This window comes from Microcebus murinus, chromosome 1 (genome assembly GCF_040939455.1).
Source record: "Microcebus murinus isolate Inina chromosome 1, M.murinus_Inina_mat1.0, whole genome shotgun sequence".
In the NCBI taxonomy this organism is placed as follows: domain Eukaryota; kingdom Metazoa; phylum Chordata; class Mammalia; order Primates; family Cheirogaleidae; genus Microcebus; species Microcebus murinus.
The window spans coordinates 62,718,629-62,743,977 of record NC_134104.1 but is presented as its reverse complement, the minus strand read 5'-3'; the positions used below and the strand labels follow the sequence as shown (position 1 = coordinate 62,743,977).

Here is a 25,349-nt window from a genome sequence, read left to right as displayed (position 1 = left end):
AATAAAAAATTACCAGGTTCCTCTTCCCAACTTATTTCAAACAAATATGCATGTCCTGGCTGCTTTCTGAACCTCCCGTAAAAGGCTAGATAGGCCACCTACGCAATGGCCTTCAGTGAGAGTCATGAGACACTGTGTTGATCTTGTTCCTACTGCCACCTCCAAGCTTCTCACACACACAGACACTTTCTTCCTGCAACTTCTTAGTCTCTTCTTGATATTTATTTTTATTTAAAATCAATTTATATATGTTTATTTTCTTTTTTAGTGTGGAAAAGTACACATAAGCTAAAATTTACCATTTTAACCATTTTTAATTGCACAGTTCAGTAACATTCAGTGTCTTTACATTACTGTGCAACCTGTTTACTTACTTTTTCCATGTTTAAAAATAATTACATGCCCTTAGTAACAAATTCAAATAGCATCTAAAGGTATAAAATGAAAAGTGAAAGTCTCCCAGTGATTCTCTCCAAAGGAAATTACTTAAGTTTCTTGTGGATTCTTTTAGCAATATTTTAAATTTATATATCTATATATATGTGTACTTTTTTATACATGCAATTTTTATTTTTAAAGATTTATACATATTGTGCTGCCCCTTGGTTTTTTCATTTAATATAATATCTAGGAGCTGTTTTTATGTCAACACATACAATTCTACCTTGTTCTTTTTGTTGTTTTTAAATGTGTGATTATGAGGTAATTGATTTAACAAGTATCCTACTGATAGCATTATGTTGTTCCCAGATTTTTGTGGCTATTGTTTCTTTTTCTTGTTGTTATTGTTTCCTTTTCTATTATTAAATACAAATATCATACTTGTGTATGTAATTTGTCATACATCAGCTACTATATCTGTAGTCTCAATTCCTATCTGTGCAGGGCCGGGCGTGGTGGCTCACGACTATAATCCTAGCACTCTAGGAGGCCGAGCCTGGAGGATTGTTTGAGCTCAGGAGTTCGAGACCAGCCTGAGCAAGAGTGAGACACCGTCTCTACTAAAAATAGAAAGAAATTAGCCAGACAACTAAAAAGCTATAGAAAAAGTTAGCCAGGCATGGTGGTGCATGCCTGTAGTCCCAGCTACTTGGGAAGCAGAAACCAAAGGATCGCTTGAGCCCCGGAGTCTGAGATTGCTGTGAGCTAGGCTGACACCACAGCAGTCTAGCCTGGGCAACAGAGTGAGACTCTGTCTCAAAAAAAAAAAAATTCCTATCTGTGCAATGGCAAGATTAAAGGAGATATGCCAGTAACTGGTTTATTTCAAATATTCTCTTTATTTACACACACACACACACACACACACACACACACACACACACACACACACCCCACGGCACCATGGAACACTATTTATTTTTTTTTGAGACAGAGTCTCACTTTGTTGCCTGAGCTAGAGTGCCATGGCATCAGTCTAGCTCACAGCAACCTCAGACTCCTGGGTTCAAGAGACCCTTCTGCCTGAGCCTCCCAAGTAGTTGGGACTACAGGCATGCACCACCATGCCCGGCTAATTTTTTTCTATATATTTTAGTTGGCCAATTAATTTCTTTCTATTTTTAGTAGAGATGGGGTCTCGCTCTTGCTCATGCTGGTTTCGAACTCCTGACCTTGAGCGATCCACCCACCTCGGCATCCCAGAGTGTTAGGATATCAGGCGTGAGCCACTGCTCCCGTGCTAATATACTATTAATATCAAATACTCTCTTTTGGTAGAGTATAAATGTGACATAATTTTGCTTTTCCAATCATCGCTTTCAACTATGTGATATTGAATGTCCATGGGGCTCTTAAGGACATCTTGAGCAGATTCCATAACTTTCCACTTTAGAATTTCAAAGCTGATTCAAAGCTCTCCCCTTCTCTTGAGACTTGGAGAAGCTCCTTCAATGATGGGGACAGGGAGGAGGAATGGAGGTGGGGAAAAGGGCAAACACTTCTTGACTGTAAACCCCTCTTGTTGGCAGTGCCTGCTAGCACAGGCAGATGGTTGATGTTATTTGTGTGGCAGGCATCAAGATATTGAGTTCTTTGGAGGGGACTTGTGAGGCCTCCCTCTCTGTTACACAGTTTCCTGATCTGCCTCCAGCTCCAGCCTCTTATATCCCACCTTCCACCCCATTGGACCACTGGGATCTACTTCATAGCTATTTCTCCGTGCACGAGTGACCTTATTGGATGGGATACTGGGAGATAAATCAACCCCAGATACTTTCTGTAGGGTCCTGTGAACCCTCTCAGCCATCAGGAGTCAGGTGTTCTTGCCACACCAGATGGTGCAGACTGCTGCACCCTTTCTCCAACTGTTTTTCCCATGTCAGGCAGACACAGAAGGATAAATCTACCTGTGCCTAAGCAGACATTACAGAGCAAAATTTCTATCTCCCTTTCTTGTCGGTACCCCTAATCTTTATGAATGATTCTCTTGGAGTTCTCATTCACCCAGTTTCAGGAAAGGTTAAGTATCCCTCCTTCTCTCTCTCAAGGAAGAAAGGAAAAGCCCTTCACTGTGATCACTGTAGTGTTTTCCCACAAGACTACTACTGACCACTACTCCTCTTCCTCCCCAGGCTTCTTAAATGGACTCAGCATATTGCTGGGGTGGTGGCAGTGGCAGTAGTGACAGTTCTGTCTTCTACAGGAACAAGAAGAAGAAGAAGAAACCAGACTGGGAATGCAAGGCTCCAATCCTCCTGCTATCATATGAGTATCTCTTTTGTACATGTTGAACTATTTTGTGGAGGCATGACTTCTTATAATTAGCTACAGAGTAATGTCTTGCCTCTACCAGCATGAGAGCAGGTATTACCAAAGGCAGTGGATCTGCTGTGAATGCTGGGCTTGCAATGGCAGAGGAGAAATCAGCATCTCTTGAAGCCAATGTTGAGGTGCTTAAGGAGAGACCTCAAGGGGAGTGCAATAAAAAATTTGGCTGCCTTTTGTCCCTAGTTCCTGGGTGGCAACCTCTAAATCCTTGGAATTTCCAGAGTGATCAGGGTGTCTTGTTATTCATCAGATAGTTTATGTTAAAGTGGTGACTCATGGTGGGCCCCTAGATCATTTATGGTAATGAGATGACTCAGGATAAGGACTAGCCATGCCAGAAAGACCAACCGTGTGTTTAGGAGGGTTGAGTTTTGAGAGATATGATATCAGCTTGACTTCTAGGAAACGGAAAGGGGCTAGAAATTGAGTTTAACAATGTGGACAATGATTCAATCAATCATGCTTATATTAAGAGGCCCCAGTAAAATCTCTGGACCCCAAAGCTCAGGTGTGCTTCACTGGTTGGCAATACTCAGCATATTGTCACACACCAATGTGCCAGGAGAATAATGCATCCTTGAGGATGATGGAAGCTTTGTGTTCGGGACTCTCTCAGACCTTGGCTTTTTGTCTCTGCCTTTTGTGATTCTGGTTTACATCCTTTTGCTATAATAAAACTGCAGTTGAAAATATAGTGCTTTTCCTGAGTTCTGTAGGTCATTCCAGCAAATTATTAAACATGAGGGGATAGAAGGCACCCTTGAGTTTATAGTCAGCTGGTCAGAATTCAGGGTGGCCTGGAGACCCTTGAACTTGCAGTCTGAAGTGAGGGCAGTCTTGTGGAGGATTGTGCCCTTCACTTGGGAAGCTCTGGCCTTACTCTGGATGGTTGGTATTAGAATTCATTATAGGAAGGGAGAATCTCTAAGCAGAAGTTGGGACTGTGAAGTCTAGTCACCCCTAACCTGAGAGAGAGTCTTACTTCCATGACACAAAGAGTTAAGAAAATTAATTTCCATTCATGCTTATTATTGAAGAGTTGAGCAACCCTGTGACTTAGCAAATGGACTGTCCATCTGCAATGTTCTCCCGTGTCTCTGCTATAAAGACTTGGCCCAATGGGCTACTTCTACATCCCAAGGGAAGATAATAGGTTCATCAGGGACCTTAAGTTATTCAACTTTGTGAATACCTCTCTGAGAAGCTACAACAATGCTTCTCTATGACACATACTCACAATAATAGTAATAGTGGTAGTAGTTGTAATAATTTAATGGAACTCAAGAAGGTCCACATATGGTGGCCAATGGGCTTATTAATCGTTTCTCTTATGGGTTAAAAAAGAAAAGATCAGGCCAAAACAAGGAAGACTGAAAGCAAATGTGATGAAAGTTTATGAAATCATGAAGGGTATGGATGAGGCAACCAGAGAGTACTTATTCCCCATTAAATTTCAAAGTATTTCAGTCTTGAAGCAGGAAATTTTAACACAAGCAATATACACAGTGTGTAATGGACTAGGAGAATCTGTTAGTTAATGAAATAGTGCAAGCTGAAAATATAAAAAAAAACTTTAGCGGAAACTCAAGAGAGACAAACCAAAATAGATTATTTCTTAAGGAAAAATATAAATTTAGGGAATTTATCATAACTTTCTGAGGCCATGGGGCACAGTCAAGCATTCATGACATACATACTGAGGATTCACTCCGGAAGTAGAGCCCTCAGCTGAGATGAATGGAGATGACTGCGTCTCCTCTCCTGAAAGGAGGGGACCCAATTATATCAGACTTGGCTCAGCCTGCTTTGGACTCTCTGAGCCTCACTTGATTGCCCAGTCATGCTGGCACTCTGTGACCTGCCCTCAGATGTCAGTTTACACATCCCAGAAGAAATCATTTTGTCCTGTTATTGTGTCCCTGACAAACTTCCATTTCTACCAGCTCTGTCAAGCATTCTGGTAGGAAAGGATCCTGGAAAAGTCTTGGCAATTTGTTCCTATTTATTGAGGAATCCAGCTCCAGGCCAAAATCCTGTGTGATCTTTCAGGCCTGACCATAGGCAATTACTGGGCTTTGCCTGACAGGCCTGATGGGGGAGAAGCTGCTCTCCCCACATAGCACTTTCCCTGCCAGTGCAATACAATTTTCTTAGTGGGGGGTGGTTTGCAGTCAAGGACTCCTTCTCTTTCTGTACCCCAATGAGCCATGCATATATGCATATTTACATTCCTAGCCCTAGTGCCTTCATTCAGAGGCCTCCTTATTGGGAGCCTTGCTGATGCACTTTTCTCCACTTTGACTTAGTACCTTCCCACTCCTAGCCCTTCCCACTCTCTCTCCGCTCCTGGCCCACAGGTCCTTAAAGAGGACAGAGCCTTTTGTTCCAGGCTTCTTGCTACTGAGAGGATTCCTTCCATGTGCTCTGCACTCACCTGAAAAGTTTTCAAAGTATGTACATCAACAACCGAAATACTCAGCATAAGGATTAGGCAAATAAATTTTGGTGCATTTATAACATATAATACTACACAAATATGTAAAATGATAATGGACATAAATGAAAACATATTTATTACAGGTGGTTCAAAGCAACACGTACTCTATATTTACATCCATGTAAAAAAAAGTATGCAGACAATAGTTATCAATGTTTACCTCTACAATATTATCAACAGTTATTTCTGGGGGGTAAGGTTATGCATGTCTTATTTTTTTGCCTATCTGTATTTTCTAACCTAAGGTGACCATGTATTATTTCTGTAATAAGAAAAAACAATAAAAGTCATTATTTTCAATATACAAACTCCTTGAAGGAACAATTCTATACCTAGGAATTCATATTAAGGATAAAATTTTAAGCATGCATATAAAGATTTAGCTATAGTAATGTTTATTGCAAGGTTGTTTATATTAGAGAAAAATTTAGAAATAACTCAATTTCTAGTGTTAGGGGATTGGGAAAATAAATTTTAATAGATTTGTAAATTATAATATTAGGCAACTAAATTAAATATTTAATGGAAAAATGTAATATTTTATGGAAAAAGTTCATAATATACTTTTTTCCTTTTATTTCATCATATTATGGGGGTACAAATATTGTTAGGGTTACATATATTGCCCCTGCTACCCCTCCTCCCCATGTGCCAGAGCTTTAAGCGTGTCCAATCCCTAGGTGATACGCACTGCACCCATTATATAAGTGTACACCCTTCTCGTCCTCCTCCCTCCCGCCTGCCCACCACCCGATAAAAGGTTTGTAATATATTAATAGGTTTTAAAAAAAAACCCAGGTTACATAAGAGTGTATTTCCCTACCCTTTGACCCAGCAATTCCACTTCTAGAAAATACTAGCACAAAGAAACAAGTGTAAATATCTTGATTGTGTCACTTCAGTAAAAAAACAGAGTCCACACAAATTTTATCAATGGAGAAGGCTAAAATAAATAATGGCACATTCATATAATGTAATACTAACAAATGTTGAAAAGAATGAAATAAACCTATATGATCTAACACAAAAAATGTGATATATTCTTAAGTGAAGATATACTTGTATAGAAAAATAATGAAGAACATTCTAAATTCTATATTTCTACACTATTTTAATAGCTTTCCGCAAGCATCTATACCTTTTATAATCAGGAAAAAAGATTTAGAAATCTATGGAGTATGATATATTGTGTGTGTTTGTGTGTATAATAGGCATAGCTCTGAAAGAATATTTATCAAAATGTTGCTAGTGGTTGTTTCTGGGTGCTGGGATTAGAGCTGATTTTTATTTTATTGGTTTTGATAATTTTATGCCCTTTGAGATTTTTACAATAAATATATTAGTTTTATAATAAGAAAATTTAAAACTGCTTCAATTTGAAAAACATTCAAGGTTTTAAACCCAAGAGTCTGTGCACAGCTCCTGGATTTGTGCTGTGAAAGCCCAGTATAAGGCTTTCTCTAGAGATAGAAAATCGATTAGTGAAAATTGTTTGGAGGGGGTGGGCATTGGCAGAGGGAAAGATGGTGACTAGAATGTGATAACTAAAAGGCAGGGGATTTCTTTTTTCTTTCCTTTTTTTTAAACTTATTTTCTTTTATGCTTTATGTCATTTTATGTTGGAGAGTATCTGCTATAGTGGTCTAACAGAATTTTAAATTTCAAGAACATTCCACAGCTACCAGAGCCATGCTGCTTTATTATTCCCATTTTCCAGATGAGGAAATAGAGGTTGGAGAAACCAAGTAGAGCATGTGTTGGTCACACGGCTCATAAGTGGAGGCAATGAGCATGTCTGCCTCTGTAGTGCACGCCCTTCCTGCACTGCAGCTGTGCTCTTTAGTTATGTTGGAGACAGGCTAGAAACAATCTTTCTTCCCAAATGCCTCTTTATGATGTCCCTTTTTTGTAAATTGTGGAAAATACATACATTAAAAAATTTACCATTTTAATCATGTTTAAGTCTACAGTTAAGTACACTCACATTGTCCTGCAACCACCACCACCATCCAAGTCCGCAACTTTTTCATCTTCCCCAACTGAAGCTCTATACCTATTACACACTAACTCCCCATTCTCTCCTCCTGCCAGCCCATTCTATTTCCTGTCTCTATAGTTTTGATTACTCTAGGCATCTCATATAAGTAGAATCATATAGCATTTATTTCTTTATGACTGGCTTATTTTACTTAGCATAATGTTTTCTAGGTCCATCCATGTGTCAGAATTTCTTTCCTTTTTAAGGCTGAATAATATTCCATTATACACATATACTATATTTTGCTTATCCATTCACCCATTGGTGGACACTTGGGTTGCTTCTAAATATTAGCCATTGTATATAATGCTATTACAAATACAGGTGTACAAATACCTGTTTGAAACTCTGCTTTCAATTCTTTTAGGTTTATACCCAAAATTGAAATTCTGGATGATAATATCCCCATTTAAATTGTCATTATTTGTATAAACATTTATTTATACAAATGAAGTGGAGTCTTCCCTCCACTACAAAACCACGCATTTCTTGAGGGCAAGAACATGTGGATAAATTCTTTGATCTCTCCAGATTTAGCCCTACAACAAATGCTAAAAGGAGCCCTTCAGGCTGAAATAAAAAGACACTAACCAGTAACTTGAATCCACATGAAGAAATAAAGAATACTGCTAAATGCAACTAAGTGGGTAAATATAAAAGACAATATAAATGGATTTTTGTTTATAACTCTTCCTTTATCTTATTTTAAAAAAACAACTGCATAAAGTAATAACACAAAACTGAGCTTATGGGTTTATAATGTATGAAATAATACAAACAATATTTGTATGGAAATAATAGCATAAGGGGGAAATGGAGCAATATTGGAGCAAAAATTTTGTATATTATTGAAATTAGGTCAGTATTAATCTAAATTATGTTATTTTAAATTTAGATGTTAATTGTAATGCCCAGGGCAACCACTAAGAAAATAACTAAATATATACAATTAAAAGAAACAGGGCAGATCTGGTGATTTAGTGGATGAGATTAAGTTCAATACTTTTAGGACACTGCCATTTTAAAATTCAATATTCAAACTCCTGGGACAGGGTGTCAATTTGTTTTATTGTGGGTCATGCCCACTACTGTGGTCAGGAGAGTAGGGTTTCAAGATTGGCAGACCACTCGCAGGGCATGGGAGTGACAGTAAAGGCATTTTCCCAAAAGAGTGGATTTGGGGCACAAAGAAATACGTGCTGACCACTAAATGTGATAACCAGAATTTTGATTAATCAAAATGGTTTATTTAATGTGATACCAGATAATATATAGAATATACTATACTATAAACACAATTATGTTTGTAAATGGGGCAATGTGGATTAATAGTTATTAAGTATGGAGTTAGGGAGTAGGATAGTGTGCCATATTCTAGAATAAATTGTGAAATACTGAAATAGAAGATGGGTTTCTCAAAGAAGTTTGAAACTGTAAAGTCTATTTTTGTTTCCTAAACACTATAGTAACTCTAGTTTTAAGACAAATGTGACATTTAACATTAAATTGGTATCAAACTAAATACGTTGTAATTCATTTAAAAAATTAAAAACATAGTTAAAAGAGAAATGATAGATTGGAAAAAATATTTGCAATACATACTACATATTAAGGAGTTGCTTTCTATAGTTACTATTTATAATATATAAGAAATTCTTACATGATGAAAAGAAAAAGACCAGTAACTCAAAAGAAAAATGAGCTGAATGTATGAATAAGAAATTTACAAAGCAAAAAGTCCTAAGGGTATAAAAAAAGAGAAAACATGAGCAACTTCACTCGTAGTCAGTGAAATACTAATTAAAGGAACAAACTATCACCATTCGCTTATTAGAATGGCTAAAATTACGCAGAGCAAATTGTTACAGCCTTGTAGATGCCAATCTATTAACATTTTAAATAGACCAGTCTCACATCTGGTCACCATTCCCTCAGAAATTAAAGTACCAGAGCATTTGGCCATATATACAAAAACATTTAGCACAACATTGATAGCAGTGGCAATTTTTTTAAAACACAAGTTGAATGTTATGGCTAGGGAAACTCTTGAATAAATTTTGGTACATTCATGCTGTGGAACATTATCCAGCCTCTAAAATAAAAGAACGAATTTGAGCTATACCAGTTTAATCAGAAGAATTTTTATGACTTATTGTTTAATGAGAAAAGAATCAGAGAAGTATATATAATATCTCATTTTATAAAACAATAACAAAAAATTCAGATAGATTGGTAGATACATATATGTTAGCATGGAAAAAATAACCTCTTAAATAGTTGAGAGTAAGGAAAAGTGGTAAGGGGGAGGTTCAGGTACAAAAAAAAGACAGGAAAAGGGGGTGTCTAAAGAAAACACAGTATGCATGAAATGATTCCATCTGTGCATATATGCATAGACATATGTATAAAGAGATGCATGAAAATATGATTACCAAAACATTACAGTGGTTATTTCAGTATGTGGGGGTTTATTTTCTTCCTTATATATTTGTGTATTTGAATTTTTACAATAAGCACACAATTTATATTCAACCAAAAAATGGTCACTTATTCTAAAATGTGTGTGACTGATTGCCTTGGGGGATGATGATGAGACAAAAACACACCCTGCCTTGTAAACCCTGACAGTTAGTGGGAATATGGGAGGACAGAGCCAGCCATTGCATACAGCTGAAAACTTTGTGAGGGCTGTAACAGGGGCAAACAGTATTGGGAAAGAGACATGAATTGATCCCACCGATCTGACTTGGAAGATCTGGGAGAACATCATTAAAGGAGAAGGCAGCTGAGTTTGATCTTGAAGGCTTGGGAGCAATTCAACAGGTAAAGATGGCACTAAAGAGAAATCCAGGCAAAGGGAACAGAGTGAGCAAAACAAGCAGAGACATTGAAAACACACGGTAGATTCAAAGACTGGCAATTGGCCCACCTTGTTATAACTGGAACACAGGTGTTGAGTGGAAAGAAGATTGGAAAGGTAAGCTGCTTCCCAACTGTGACCATATTACAACTGCACAGGAGTGTTACTACAGGTTTGGGAGCACGGTAAAGGGGAGAGGATCTTTGCTTGTTTTGTCAGGAGAGTGCGATTCTTATATCTGTGCTGGTGGTAGGGAGAGACAGGAGGCAAGAAAACCAGCTAAGGCACTATTAAAATGACTCATCCCCAAATGATCAAAGTCTAACAAGAGCAGCAGTGTGGGCATGCAGAAGAGAACAGTTTCCAGAAACATTTCTGAGGTAAATATGGCAGGCTTAGGTGGAAGATGAAGACCTTAGTGCCTGACAACTGAGGGGTTGGGGATACTCCAATCTGAGAGAAACGACATGGGGATTGGACATGGGGACCAAGTTGGAACAAAGATCCCCATATCTTGCAGACTGTAGAGGGAGTGATGAGAATAACAGGCCAAGAGCCTAGGGGAATTTCAAAGTAAAATAAAAGTCCTACAGAGATCAGGACAAATCCTTAATCTAAAACTACAGAACCGAAGATCTGGTTCTGGACTCTGAAGTCAGCTGTCCCAGGGAAAAGATGGACCCACAAGCTTTCTTAACTCAAGCAGTCCCTAGGGAGGAGATAAAATTAGACCTCCTTAGTTTCTGCAGGTTCCAAAAGAAAGAGTCTGGATGTATAGAATGAGAAAGAGTACTGGGTAAAATCTCAGACATAATTCATCCAAAAATCTTGGCTATTCTTTCTTCCTCTTGTTTTCCCCCTCGGTAGAATCCTTTCTGTGAAAACAAGTGTTTGGGTACTATGGTGTGTGAAACATCCAAGAATGTTGCTACAGTCTTGTTGGAATGGAGTCAGCCTGACCTGGCTTCCCCATTACCACTCTTTATAGCCAAGGATTTTCCTCAAGGCAGCCATAAAAATGTGGGATTTCTCAACAAGCATAATAGGTCTGAGATTTTAAAACAAAATAAATGAAAATATGAAAAGTCTAAGTGGGTCAGGCCTGTTGGCTCACCACCTCTAATCCCAGCACTTTGGGAGGCCAAGGTGGGAGGATCACTTGAGGCCAAGAGTTGGAGACCAGCCTGGGCAACATAGTGAGAACCCGTCTCTACGAAATATATACATATATTTTAATTAGCCAGGAGTGGTGGTGCCTGTCTGTAGTCTCAGCTACTTAGAAGGCCGAGGCAGGAAGACTGTTTGAGCCTAGGAGTTTGAGTCTGCAGTGAGCTATGATGGCGCCACCGCAGTCCAGCCCTGGTGATAGAATTAGACACTGCCCTAAAAAAAAAAGAAAAAAGTCTAAGCGGTTTCTCAGGACCCTTCCCAGATTTCTCACTCTAGACTTCTCCTTAAGGGTGTCTGAAACACAGCATCTCGCACATTTTTAAGGGGCGGATTGTGGGCTGGGCGTGAATATCGTGTTTGTGGCCTCCTTGTAGCATTCCTAGAAAAAGTAATGTTCTGGCCTTCTGATCTTTCTGATTACAAAATAAATACAAACTCAACGTAAAGAATTGGGAAACCCCAGAAAGCATAAAATAAGAAAACTCATTGGTAACTCCATACCAGAAACAAAAATGAGCATTTGCGGGGAATCCTTCCAGTCTCGTGGCTGGGGCCGTTTGGGACCGGAGCCCGGGTCTCCAGGGCCCCAGACCCCGCAGCCGCTGGCCCGAGGCCGGGCAGGGGCGTCCACCGCGGGAGGCTCCCCGAGGAGGCGGTGGGAGGCGGGGCTGCCCCGGGACTGTCAGGCCAAACGAGGAGAAAGACGCGGGGAGTTGGAGGAGCGCGGCGCGTGGGTCCGCGGTCCCGGAGCCGTCCGGCCGGGGCTGGCGCCACGCGGGCGGGCCGGGGAGGCGCGGCGGGCGCTGCCCAGCCAGTGCCCGGCCGGGGGCGGCCCCGCGCGCCACCGCGCTCCGCTCCGCCCGCGCCGCGGCCTCCACGACCAGCTCCCGGCGCGCGATGGGCGCGGGCCGGTGCCTCTGCCCTGGCCGGCTCCTGGCAGCCCCGCGAGCCCCACAGACGCCCGGGACCGGGGACCTCCCGCGGACAGCCTCGGGCTTGGCGCTTCTCGGCCGTGAGGTGAGCGCGGCGCCCCGGAGGATCCCAAATCGGGATTTCGTAGGACCTCTCTGTGGACACTGTGTATCCACGAAACTTCAAACACTTAATTACAAAGTGAAAAGGGGGAAGGGGCTTTTTCTTCTCTCCTCTCTGGAATCTGGGCGGTTTCTTTGGAAACGGTAAGGAAGCTCAGAAACTGGGGGCGAACGTGGGACCCCTCATCGGGGACGCGAGTGGCAACTTCAGAAGAGAGAGGAGAGCACTGGAGTTTGGTGTGAAGAGGGGCCCGTGGCTGTTCGCTGAGTAAGAGGCAGTGCTGAAAAGGAGAGATCCTTCCCAGAGTCTCCTCACTGAGCAAGCTGTCCCCAAATCTGCCTTGCCTGGGCGCGTTCGCCCCCCGGGTGCAGAGTGGCGGGCAGGATGGCTCCCCTTATGGGGATTGCGAAGTCCGCGTAGGAGACGCTCTGTTGCGCGGCGCTCCGTCGAGCTGCCTGGGAGCGGCAGCATCCTTTCACCCTGGCCAGCAGCCCTTTCCAAGTTAGCTCTATGGGAAACCGGAGGCCTCTAGTTGGAATTCTAGGTATCCCTGTGCTACTCCAGAATACGAACCTTGAGGTTTTTCTTTAAAATCGAGTTCTGTTGTTAATATTTCCAGATAGAAATCTGCAGGAGGAGAAGTCGGGGCATGGTATAACCCTTTGTTGATATTCTAGATACATGCATGTGTGAATCATAGGTAAATTACCTCCTAGCCTATAATGGCTTTCCTGATGTAGTTCTTTAAACCAGGATTTAGAGGATAACGTTACATTTTTGCATCCCTAGGTAAAAGGGAAAGATTTTCACGTGGGAGTTAAGAACTGGAAACATTGTAGATATAGTTGTGTTAGGCAGCAAGGCCTGCAAAGAAAAAAGAATATTTCTCCACCGATGGTTCAGTTCTGCACAGAGGTCTCCCAGCAGGCGGGGTAGCAGCCAGGCTTGCAAAACAGTAGCTTCTTTCCTTGCTGCAGATAAATGGCTGAGGAAGCACTTGCATGTGGGTTAAGGTCATTTGAATCTGGATAGTAAAGTGCTTTGGAAGGCTTTGCTTGAGTTAGGGATCTCTTGGGAGGGGTGGCGGTGACTCTGTGGTCCCCTTTGCCAGCCTAATTCCACTTTAGAGCCACCACTGTCTCTGGAGTGTTCCCTCTGTTTCCCCTTCTCTTCCATCCCCAGCTTTTAGCTTCCCCAACAAAGTCTAGAGTTGAGCCTGGTCAGAGGCAGAGCTATAGGCTGGGGATAGAGAACCTCCAGTCTGGTGAAGGCACAAATGTGACCTAGGAGAGCCCCCAGGGGCTGGGTGGGATGAAACAACTTCCAGCCTAGAAGGCTCTCAAGAGAGTGGAAGAATAAGAATTGAGGGAAAGGGATTCTCTGGAAAGGAGAATGGGAATGGAACAGTTTGTTTGCTGTTGAGCATTTTAATATTTCATTTTTTGTGTTTGACACCATAAGGGCGTTTCCAAATGGGATAGGAGAAGGACGAGGCCTTCTCTGGAAAGTAACCCCCTCTCCCTGAAGTCCCATTTTATTCCATTCCTGCATAGGTTTTCAGAGAGTAATTAGGGGCAGGGGGAGAGGAGAAAGAAGCTCAAAGGCTCTGACATGTCACGGTAATAGTAAAATATGGACTGACTTGGGCCATGAAGTTAGATTTGAGAGTTGAAAGGAATGTTCTACATTTAGTTAAAAATCAGAGCCTTTATTTTGCAGAACTGTGTTGAGAACCACAACATTCATGTTTGGTTGCTGATGAATTTTGCTTGATAAAGGATGCAGATCCCTATCTCACTTTTTTCCTCCAGCATTGTATTATGAAAAATTTTAGACATTTAGAATAGTTACCTAGCTCTCTTTTTATAGACTTAAAATTATCTTTTTTTTTTTTTTTTTTTTTGAGACAGAGTCTCACTTTGTTGTCCAGGCTAGAGTGAGTGCCGTGGCGTCAGCCTAGCTCACAGCAACCTCAAACTCCTGGGCTCAAGCAATCCTCCTGCCTCAGCCTCCCGAGTAGCTGGGACTACAGGCATGTGCCACCATGCCCGGCTAATTTTTTATATATATATATCAGTTGGCCAATTAATTTCTTTCTATTTATAGTAGAGACGGGGTCTCGCTCTTGCTCAGGCTGGTTTTGAACTCCTGACCTTGAGCAATCCGCCCGCCTCGGCCTCCCAAGAGCTAGGATTACAGGCATGAGCCACAGCGCCCGGCCTTTAAAATTATCTTAAAACATAAACTTGTTAATAAGAACCAGAGTTTAGCATCTAGACATATGTAATCTGGTCCTGGACAGAGCTTGAATCCATAATAATAAGATGGTTAGGAAATAGATGCGTGAAGGATATGAAAAAATATTTTGAGGAAAAAAATATGGATCATATTCTTCTGACTCTCCCAATTGCCTCCTTTTTCCCATTCATAAAACATTAGTTGAATTATATCACTCTCATGCTTAATCCCCTCCAGCGGCTTCCCCTCACACTTTGAGTAACATCCAGCTCTCCTCCAGAGCTTACCCAAGCTGGGTGTGGTCTGGCCTGTTTGACCTCGTATTCCATCCCTTTCCCCTAGCTTACCGTGCTCCTTGCTCTTCCTGCTGCCTGAACACTCTTCCCTCAGATACAGGCACTGCTTTCCTCAACTCATTCAAGTCGCTTTTTAGATGTGACCTTCTCAATGAGACCTTCCCTGCCCACTGAATCTTCAGCAGCCCATTGTCACTCTGACTGCTTTATCCTGCTTCATGGCACTTGGCACTACCTGACACTATGCAGTTTATCTGTTTCCTTGTTAATTGTGCATATCCATCACTCTGATATAAACTCCATAAGGACAAGGAATTTTTTGTTTTATGTATGGCTGTGTTCCTGTTTGGCATATTAATAAGCAATTAATAATTATTGAATTAATTAATAATTAAGTGACACAAACAATGCCTAATGGGAATTGATGCCCATAAGGGTGGCAGAACCCTTGGTAAAATACTAGAAGTCCTTTTAGGTAATTGGAGTTAATCAATATTTTACAGGTCAATGATGATACTGGAGACCAATGGCCTCTTTTATCCTCACAGTGCTTCTAACCTGAATCCGGAGCTGGAAGCTGGGCTGGTTTTGACAAACCCACATCCCAAACAAGATATTAAATATATCCACCCTAGAACTCTCTCTATGCCTCTTTCTAGTCAACCCCACCATCCAGAAGCAGCAAACTTTGCTCTGATTGCTGTGATCATAAATTAGTTTTGCTGGTTCCTAAACTTCATATAAATGTAATTACACAGTATGTACTCTTGTGTCTAGCTTCTTTTTTTCAACATAATGTCTGTGAGATTCATCCATGTTGTTCAGTACATCAGCAGTTCATTTCTTTTTATTCCAAGGTAGTATTCATCGTATGAATATAGACCATGTGTTTATCCATTCTCCTACTGATGGACACTTGGGTTGTTTCTAGTTTGGGGCTGTTTTGAGTAAAGCCACCATGAACATCCTTATAGTGTCTGCCTTATTTTGATTCCAGTGTGTTTTGTTTGCAAATCTTCCTTGTGCCTCCAGTGCTGAGAGAAGTCCGTGACTGACCTGGCAGGCTGCCTGCAGCCCAGCCAGCACCCTCTCTGGACAGCTCCACTGGGAGCTGCCCTGCCTCCCACTTTGGAGGGAGAGCACTTGGAAAATGAGCGTCTATGCATTCAGGGGAGCCCTGGGATACACTTTAAGTGCTTTTAGATCCTTGAAAGAGACCCTGTAGAATGCATGCTGCCATTGCTGTTGTATTTCCCTGCCCCCCTCAGTTTTCCATTCCAATACAGGCTGACTCTAATCAGCCTCTGAGCACTATGCTACTGAGCAGTTTAAATATTTATAAGCAAGAGTCTTGTTCAGAGCCTGATAAAATATTTATGTGTTTCCATGGGGCATTGGTTTCCATCTAGACTTCTCAAGGTGTTTTTCTGAGATGCTTGTCATAATCGTGAAGTACTCAGAGACAGATGATACAGCCTGAGAACACCCGTGTGTTACTGAACCCCACCTTGCAGAGCCCTCTGCATTCTTGGGGCAGAGAAGAATGAGCACATGGAGAAATGGGCACTAATTGTGTCTGGATCAGGAGAAAGACTGCATGTGTTCATGAAAATGGCTTTAGAAAAGAAAGGGCCTGTTAATATAGTACCCATAAAGGTGTGGCTCCTGAGGGGATAATGGAAAGAACTTGTTAGAATGAGGAGGGATCAATTCATGGGATGGGATGCATTCATTCCAAACAGAAGAATGGAGGAAGCAGCATTGTGAACGGTGTGGTTCCTTCAACACTGATGTGGACGAGGTCTATGCGAGACAACTATGCCGAGTGCTAGAATGAAGCTATCACAACCCGCTATTGGAGTGTGTGGGGAGGAGTGGAGGCTAGCCAGGGTTCCCAGGTGGAGGGCAGAGAGCTATTCCAGGAGGTCATTGTTTTCCTCCAAGAAAGAAGTGGCTTTTGAGTCAGGCTCTAAAGGAGGTGTGCCTCTTTGACTGGCAGCTGTGGTGTGGAAGAGCCTTTCCAGAGAGACAGAATAACTGGAGAGGATGTCTGAGTCTGCGCCACAGTGCCAGTGTGGTGTAAGGTCAGAGGAGGGTGAGGGGAGGTCAGGGCCGGGTTGTATTAAGAGATAAAGCAGGAGTCCACTTGCCCAAGGCCTCTTGGGAGTGGCTCTGTGTCATAGTCCTCAAATTTGGCTCAGACTAAATCTCTTTAAAATTAAAAAAAAAAAAAAAAAGAGAGAGAGAGATAAAGCAGGAAGCTAAAGGCCACAAGAGTATGGACTTTAGTCTGTTTGTCAGAGGGAATCATGTAACTTTTGACCAGAGATTGGGTCAGATTTTGAGCAGTTTGGGGGAGGAACATCCAGGTCAGGCAAGACCTTGAGGTATGTCTATGTCCAGGGCACTTCTAGAATATTCTGCTATGTCCAATCCAGTCTAAAGACTCTGCAGTCTAGGCTAAGAGAGGTAAACCAGAGGAGGTCAGATTCATGGGATACACTCACTCCCAGGACTGGCCGGAAGCTGGTCTCACCAACCACTCCCTGCCCCCAGCACACACACAGCGTGCTCCCAGTCAGACGGAGCCCCAGGCTGCGTGCTGCATCCTCCAGTCTCCTTCATGACTAGTTTGCCTCAGTGGGGGAGTTGTGAGGATCATGGGTGGGTGGTCCTGTCTGTGAATATCAATCCGTATAACCTCAACCCCCTGGTCACCTCTCTAGATGCAGCCTGGTGGCCTGGTCAAGGCAGGCCTGGGTCCCATGGGGATGGTCTGCCAGCCTCATTGCTTCGTCCTCTGTTGCCTGGCAATCCATGTCTGAGGTCCACTGGCCCCGATTTTAGTTCAGGATCTCGAGGCTGAAGGTTCCTATTCAAAAATGCCTCGTAATAAAAATAGCGAGATCGGGAGGAGTGTTAAACCTATCAGTCATCTATTCCTTATGCTTGTCATCAGGCAGAGATAATTGCGGGAATCATGGGGAAGTCAGTCTTGAGTGTTGCAGTGAGGAGCTTTGCATATACATAGACTAGCCAGGAAACTCAGAGGTTCTGATGGGCAGAAGGGATTTCTTGGGGTGAGGGCAGGACAAAGGTCAAGGGAGGGCCTCATAGAGAAACTTTGTGATTCTGCCCAGAGCTCTGTGGGTTGGAATTGCTCTCTTGCTGCCGTAGGTAGCATGGGTTCCAGAGTGACCTTGGGAACCCCCGGGAAAATGTGCTCTGGGTCTGCCCCTGCCATCCTTATGCTGAATGTCAGGCAGTCTGCACTACCACCAGCTCTCCATGTGGATTTTCTAAGGGTAACTGGGAAAACCTTGAGAGAGAAGGCAGATGTGAATGTCTTAACTAGGGAAATGCTAATGGTCCGAAAGTTGTGGTCTGGGTTGAAAATGTGGTAAGGGCCTTCACGTAAGGTAAGGGGAAAGTATTGGTCTGGCAAGACTTCAGACCAGGAAGGCCTTTCTTGGCTTTAATCTAAGATATTCCCAATTTTCTGGGTGAGGTGCAGTCTCTCAAGGGCCACATTAGCCTTAGCCTTTCCTCTGAACAGGTGAACAGAGTGCATGCTTAATTGAGTGCCTTTTCGGAACAGATATTTTGATGATTCTGTGATTGTGCCAGAGCCAGTGACGCTTTTGGATCACTCTCTTTGTTATTCTTAGATAAACTCAGAAGATCAGAGTAAAGAGAGAGAGGGAAAGATGATGGCAGGAGACAGAAAGGAAAGAGAGCAGTGATGTGCTGGGGTCATAGGTACCCAATTACTTACCAGCGAGAACCTGGAATGAAAGAAGATCAAAGAGCCACCCATGGGAATCTTTACAAGTAAACATTGCTGACTTCCAAGGCAACTGTGAGGAGAAAGGAAAGGAGGGTACACAAAGGCTGCTGTCACAGTCAGTCTGAGGAATATTAAAACAGGCTTGACACAAACACACACATAGCCATATCACAACAGCACCGGTCCCAGCAGGGATGTTCTGTCCAAACCTCTCTTTCACATTTCCACACATTCTTTTGTATTTGTTCACAGTGTTAGGTATATTTAAGAGACATTCATCTGCACTTACAAAGATATGCAAATGCAACTATTTAGAAGGGTAAACAATTCCGAAATATTAGTGGTGAGATTATAAATGAGGATTTCATTTTTTCAACTTATCTATATTTTCCATGATTGTATAATGAGCATGGATTTCTATGGTAATCAGGAAAACATTAAGGAAAAACCTATTAAAGAGGCTAAGTAAGGAGACAGACGAAGAGGCATGGGTAGGGGAGAGTACAATTGCAGAAAAAAAAAGATGTTGAGTTGAACAATTTAAAAAGTTAATTCTTCACACGCTGCTAGTTTCTGCATATTTTTTCTTCATTATGAATATCATATGTCTATTGCCCCCAGAAGATCTGAAAGTATCTAATTAGCATGAAACCAAATTGCAAATACCATGCCAAGTATCCCACCTCCAAGGCCATTGCCTTGGTCAGGGCCATTCTGTGGGTGACAGTTGGAGGGCCCACAGGTGGCTTCCAGTGGTGCTCAGAGTATCTTCCACCAAAGGGCTAACACTGAGCACCTCGAACCTGGGCAGCAGCATCTCTCCCACAGAGTTTAATATTGATTCCTGCAGAGGCTGGCTTTGTGCCTCTCATCTCTGGAGTATGGAACAGAAGGCAGCAAAGATTGTCAATAGTTGGAGTAGTGAGATTTTCTCAGACAGAAGCCTGTGCTATTTTCATCCATGCCTTTGCTGGTCACTCACTGGCTCAGGCAGCCCCTTGGGAAGCTCTGTGGCGGAGGCTTTGGAGAAGTAGATATAGTTTTTGTTTCACAGCCACTGGCTTTTTCCAAAGGCACTGTTGATTCCATGCTTTAATTGGCTTCTGTTGAGTGACACTAGGTGAGCCATCTCTCTAGGAGCAGGAGTTGCTATCTGCCTTTACTCACTAGGATCAATTTAAAGCAAATGTCAGAGAACCACATACCCCACTGAACTCTGGGGTCTGGCATTACTTGTCATTATAAAGTCTCAATAAATCCTTTTTATAATTTAACTTTATTGCATTTTCAAATTATAAAAGTACATGTAACAAGTCTAACAAGACAGCAGTATATAAAGTATAAAAAATATTACTGATTTCCACCTTCTCTCCCCTCCATCTAACAAAACCACTATTAAAAGTTCGGTGTGAGTTCCTTCACTCCTTTTTTATATTCAAACAGACATAGGTAGAGCTATTTTCTGTTTTGTATGTAAATGGGATCATAGAATATCAGTTACTCAGTTATTTCTTTTACTTCATTTATTATATTATATACATTATTCTAGATTAATACATATAATTGATCTGATTTATTATTTTTAATAGCTACCTAATATTCCATTATAGGAAGTTTCATAATTTCTCCCATTACATCCCCACTGATAGGCTTTCATATTTCTCCTCTAGTCCCTTTTTTTTATACAACAAATTGTGACACAATAAACACTCTACATTTATCCTTACACTTTCGTTTTTATATCTATAGGAGAGAGTCCTCAAAATGGCATTTCTGGGTCAAAGGGAATACACAATTTTACTTCTCACTGTAGGTCTCCTCTCCAGCAGTTGTTTCCCTCCCTCCTTTTGTCTTCCTCTCCCCTCTCCCACTGCCTTGCTCCCGGAGGGCCTGTGGATTTAGGAAAGAGCCTGCAGTGAGCACTCATCATCCGTGCCAAGTGTGGATTATGTCAGCTCGGTGGGGAACGGGGTCTGCAGTATCTCGGTTGCATTGTGTCTCTCTTGCTTTTGGTTGGCCAGACTGTTTACGATTCCCCTTGCTCATTTATCCCATGCTGTGGAATTATACATGGTCTTCATCTGTGGCGGGAGCATGTGAAGGGTGGCATGTTGGGAAGGACTGTACTTGCAGAGAGAAGAGGCTCAGTTTACAGTGCTTTCTCACAAAGCCATATCTGGCATGTTTTTTGTTATGCCCTTTCTTTAATGGTTGGATTGAAAAAGGTTCTTCAATTCCCATCTCAGCCTTCCGTCTTCATTTTAAGGATTTGGGATTTGGGGAGTTTTATGAGCATATAGTCAATCAATTGTAACTGATTATTTGATATGGGGATAATTAGTTAAGAAGGTAGGGGTCTTGGAGCTTAAGGATCAGTGCCAAGCAACAGATGCTAACATTTTTAAACAAATGATTTTCACAAACCCGGTGTTAGGGGCGAGCTTCTCAGTAGTACTTGGCTTTCATTTTTAGTTTTGCCTTTGTTGGGCGTCTAAAACTTCAGTCTAGTCCACCAGACTAGAGAGCAGTGGGATTTCCCACCACACCAGGGCTGGAGAGAATGTCAGAGAAGCATTAAGGGAAGCTGGTGAGTACAAACAAGTGAAATATAAACAGTGAACTGACAAATAGAAGTAAATGAGATTTTTAAATCCTCAGCTAAAGACTGTTGTGTGGCCAGTTGCCCTGTAAGCTAGTGGACACTTGATAGAAATCTGTGATTTCTAATCCATATTAGAAACCAGAATGCAAACATTAGCTAAGCAGGAGAAGGAAATTATCAAGTCCTGTTGGCAGATACTTTGCTTTTGGCTTCTATAACATGTGCTGCAGTTTTTACTCAGTAGCTTTGGAATCAATATCTGTGTCCTAGTTTGAAAACTAAGGTGAAAGAAAAACAGAATAGACGTTATTGCAATTAATTTCTAAGGAAAAATTTTTGCTTTAGTTTACACATGCTTATGCCTGCAGAATAAGCATTGTGTTAATATAATACATATATAATATAATAATATAATAACATTTGTGTTAATACATACTTTTATATAAACTTTTAATTTTCAAATATGCACTGAAATGCAGTAATGATGATAACAAAACTAGTCCAACTAGTAGGTTTGTGCTTTATAACTTAGGTATTCTATAATGTGTCTTAATTGGTCCCATAGTTAATAGTAAGGATAGTTATACTGTTTGCACTGTCATTTGTGTTTGTATAATAAAGATTATCTTTCCACAATTTGGTCTTGTCATTAAAAAAATGTTAAGGTTATACATATTACAAGACATTAGGCATCTGCTTCTGGCTATAATAGACTATCTGGTGGTAGACCATTGCTCCCATAGACAACATCTAGAAAATCTGGATTTTAAAAATCTATTTGAAGGCATGGAAGACCTACTAAGGCAGCTAGGACTTGAGGACTAAAGCCTCAGAAAGAAGAGAAACTCATTAAGTGCCCCACATTCTAGGCTGCTTTTTCCTTTTAGACATTTACTATTAAGTATTTATTAAGTAGTATTTAAGGAGAAGCTAAGAACCCAAACAATAAGCAGCTGTTAAAATCAGAGAGGCTGAACAGAATATTCTGTGGTCTAATAGGTCTGGGGAGGAAGAAAAAAGTTGGAATTCAAGGATATCAAACGGGCCAGGACATGAGAGGCCATGATTATGGAAAGAGAAGAGGCACAGAGAAATCAGCCCAATAGTCTAAGCAGCTTTCTTTCCAAGTCATTCACTAATTTATAAGTAGTACCAAAAAAGTAAAAAAAAGAAAAAAAGAAAAAATCCACACAGAATCAAGGAGCTAAAAAGCTGAGAAGCTGATCAGAGCAACTTGTAGTCTTGTTATGCTGGGAGGATGAAAATTGGAGTTTAGGGCCCACCAAGGTGGAAGGGCCTGAAGAACACCCTAAGCTTTCAGTTGGGATTCCTGAAGGATTATACCTGACCAGCTAGGGGAAACCAGAAAAAGACCTGGTCTTATGAAATGCTGAAATCCAATTCCTAGTCAACTCAGTCACTGATTAGATTGAAATAATCTGTTTTTATTTTAACACCCTAATAGAAGCCTTCTCCATATTCTTGGGAGAAGAGGAAATGATCTAGAGGCTATATATTTTTCACACATGGTTTCTGGTATTCAGTGAAAGAAAACAAAACAAAAAGAGGCACACCAACGTACAGTTTCCAGAATGATGCAAAGAGAGAGAACCCAGAAATCCTGAGTTAAGAAGACAGAGCTTCAAGACTAGAGAGACTGAGGGAGCTAGAGTTTTTAGCACAGAGTATTGGGGGGGAGACAGCCACAGAAAGAACTCCAGAGATCCTCACAGAGTGCACCCCAAGTATAAAGCTCAGATGATCAGCACATGCACGTGAGGAAACTACCTGGGTATGGAGAAAGAATCACCCAAAAGGATTAGGGGAAACGGTACTCAGTGCTAACACAGAGCTGGTACATAATAGTGCCTGTTCCCACCAGCCAGACTGGAAAGCTCATAATTCATGGAGTTTTGGGTAGTGTGCTCTGAAAAACCATGCCTTAGTGGTGGGAAATACTTAGCCAGAGACGGAGCACTGCTCTGATCTTGCCTAACAAATCTTGAAAGAAGACCCCAAAGGACCAAACTGTTCTCAGTTAATTTTACTGCATCCCCAAACAAAACTCAAGAATATTTAGAGGTATTTGGGATAGCAATATTAGTATAAGAGAAAGTATATTGCAGAGCAGAGAATATTACCAGAGATAGAGAAAAATCTTTTCATAATGATAAAGGAGTCAATTCATCAGGAAGACAATAATACTAAACATTTATGTATCTGATAATAGAACTTCAAAATACATGAAGTAGAAATTGATAGAGCTTCAAGGAGAAATAGACAGACAAATCCATAATTGTAGTTCAAAATTTCATTAGCCTTCTCTCAGAAATTGATGAAACAATACGACAGAAAGTAATTAAGTATATAGAAGAAGGTAGCAGTATAATCCACCAACTTGACCTCATCACTCTTTGTAGGACACTAACCAACAGCAGCAAAATAGATGTTCCTTTCAAGTGCACAGGGAACACTTATCAAGATAGATGATATTCTGAGCCATAAAAAAGTCTCAATAAATTTAAAAGGACTCAAGTGACACAAATATGTTCACGACCACAGTGGAATTAATTAAGAAATCAATAACAAATCCTCAAATATTTGGTAACTAAATAACATACTTCAGAATAACTCATGAAGCAAAGAAGAAATCAAAAGGGAAATGAGAAATGTTTGGGGCCGAATCAAAGTGAAAAGTCATGTATCAAAAGCAGTACTTTGATGGAATTTTATAGCATTAAAGGCTTATAAGAAAAAAAAGTCTCAAATCAATATCCTCAGCTTCCATCTTAAGAAGCTAAACCAAAAAAAAAGAGTAAAGGAGATTCAAAGTAAGCAGAAGAAACGAAATAATAAATATCAGAGCATTAATCAATAAAACAGATTAAAAAGCAGATAAAAATCATTGAAAGCAAATACTGGTTTCTTGAGAATATCAATAAAGTTGATAAGCCTCTACACAGATCGATCAGGAAAAAAAAACAGAAATATCAGGAATAAGAGGCGACATCACTACAATTTCTACAGATATTAACAGATAATAAGGGAACATTATAAACAGCTTTACTTCAATAATTCCATCAACTTAGACAAAATGAACAAATTCCTTGAAAGACACAAGCTGCCAAAGTTCACTCAAGAAGTATTAGAGAATGTAGCCAGGCGCAGTGGCTCACGCCTGTAATTCTAGCACTTTGGGAGGCCAATGCAGGAGGATTGCTTGAGGTCAGGAGTTTGCGACCAGTCTGAGCAAGAGTGAGCCTCTGTCTCTACAAAAAATAGAAAAATTAGCCAGGGATAGTGGTGTATGCCTGTAGTCCCAGCTGCTCGGGAGACTGAGGCAGCAGGATTGCTTGAGCCCAGGAGTTTGAGGTCGCTATGAGCTAGGCCGATGCCATGGCACTCTAGCCTAGACAACAGAGTGAGACCCTGTCTCAAAAATAAATAAATAAAATATATAAGAAGTATTAGAGAATGTGAAAGCCCAGATCTATTAAAGACAAAGTCTCAAAAAACTAGGAATAGAAGAGAATTTCCGGCCTGTCGTGGTGGCTCATGCCTGTAATCCTAGCCCTCTGGGTGGCCGAGGAAGGTGGATCGCTCAAGGTCAGGAGTTTGAAATCAGCCTGAGCAAGAGTGAGACCCCTGTCTCTACTAAATATAGAAAGAAATTAATTGGGCAACTAAAAATATGTAGAAAAAATTAGCCTGGAATGGTGGTGCATGCCTGTAGTTGCAGATACTCGGGAGGCTGAGGCAGGAGGATTGCTTGAGCCCAGCAGTTTGAGGTTGCTGTGAGCTAAGCTGACGCCACTGCACTGTAGCCCAGGTGACAGAGTGAGACTCTTGTCTCAAAAAAAAAGAAGATAATTTCCTTAACCTGATAAAGGGAATTATACAAAAGCTGTATCTAACATCATATTTAAGGGTAAAAAAAATAGTAATATAATAGATTTTTAACTTATTTATATAGCTAATTATCTTAAGTATAGATTATGCCAATTTAAAGGCAAAGATTGTGAGACTAAAGAAAAAATGTATTCAAAATCTTATTAAA

The 25,349-nt window shown here is 41.1% G+C and overlaps 1 protein-coding gene across 1 annotated transcript in view; it reads left to right on the top strand.

The window, feature by feature from the left end:
- Window positions 1–12,200: 12,200 nt before the first annotated feature.
- Window positions 12,201–25,349, top strand: part of GPR156 (G protein-coupled receptor 156) — an 87,686-nt gene continuing 74,537 nt past the window's right edge. Inside the window, exon 1 of the mRNA XM_012780562.3 lies at window positions 12,201–12,351. The gene's annotated coding sequence lies outside the window, so the exon portion shown is untranslated. The remainder of the gene's footprint in view (window positions 12,352–25,349) is intronic.